The sequence below is a fragment of the Microtus ochrogaster genome, unplaced genomic scaffold (genome assembly GCF_000317375.1).
Source record: "Microtus ochrogaster isolate Prairie Vole_2 unplaced genomic scaffold, MicOch1.0 UNK9, whole genome shotgun sequence".
NCBI classification, from domain to species: Eukaryota; Metazoa; Chordata; class Mammalia; order Rodentia; family Cricetidae; genus Microtus; species Microtus ochrogaster.
This window is the reverse complement of record NW_004949107.1, coordinates 9,365,399-9,366,107: the sequence shown is the minus strand read 5'-3', so window position 1 is coordinate 9,366,107 and position 709 is coordinate 9,365,399. Positions and strand designations below refer to the sequence as shown.

General features: G+C 41.9%; 1 protein-coding gene and 1 non-coding gene across 2 annotated transcripts in view; one reads left to right on the top strand and one right to left on the bottom strand.

Moving 5' to 3' along the window:
- Nucleotides 1-709, bottom strand: part of Usp34 (ubiquitin specific peptidase 34) — a 180,481-nt gene that overhangs the window by 170,201 nt on the left and 9,571 nt on the right. The gene's annotated exons all lie outside the window — the stretch shown is intronic.
- Nucleotides 155-261, top strand: LOC113458222. The gene has a single exon (XR_003378634.1). It is a non-coding gene; the product is annotated as a U6 spliceosomal RNA (small nuclear RNA).

The window sequence follows — 709 nt, the reverse complement described above, 5'->3', positions numbered from 1 at the left end:
AACTTTAATTCCAGCACTCAGGAGGCAGAAGAAAGCAGCTCTTTGAGTTTGGGGGTCAGCCTGATCTATATATCTAGTTCCAACCAGCCAAGGCAACATAGTGAGCAATCTCCAGGCAAACAAGTTAGCTCAGCAAGTAAAAATGATTATTAGCGTGCTCGCTTTGGCAGCATGTATACTAAAATTAAAACAATACAGAGAAGATTAGCATGGCCTCTGCACAAGGATGATAAGCAAATTCGTGAAGCGTTCCATATTAAAAAAATGATCACTTGCGCCAGGCAGTGGTGGCGCACGTTCTTAATCCCAACAGGTGGATCTCAGTGAGCTCTAGGACAGTATGGTCTACAGAGCGAGTCCTAGGAAAGGTTCCAAAGCTACAGAGAAACCTTGCCTCAATAAGTAAATAAGCAAACAAACAAATAAATGACTACCAGCAAGCCTGACAACTGGAATTGAATGTCTGGTACCTACAGGACAGGAGACCCAACTCACACTGTTTGAGACCTCCACATGCAGACCTGGCACACACAAATAAAAACACCCATCTCCTAGAAACCTGGACTATACTCACTTGCACATACAAATAACCAGCATCAACTTTCTATATCAAGTTCTCATAGACAACTGTTAGAAGATTGTCTATATAACTGCAAAAATATAATCTGGAGGTCAAAGAGATGATTCAGCAGTTAAGAACACTTGCTGC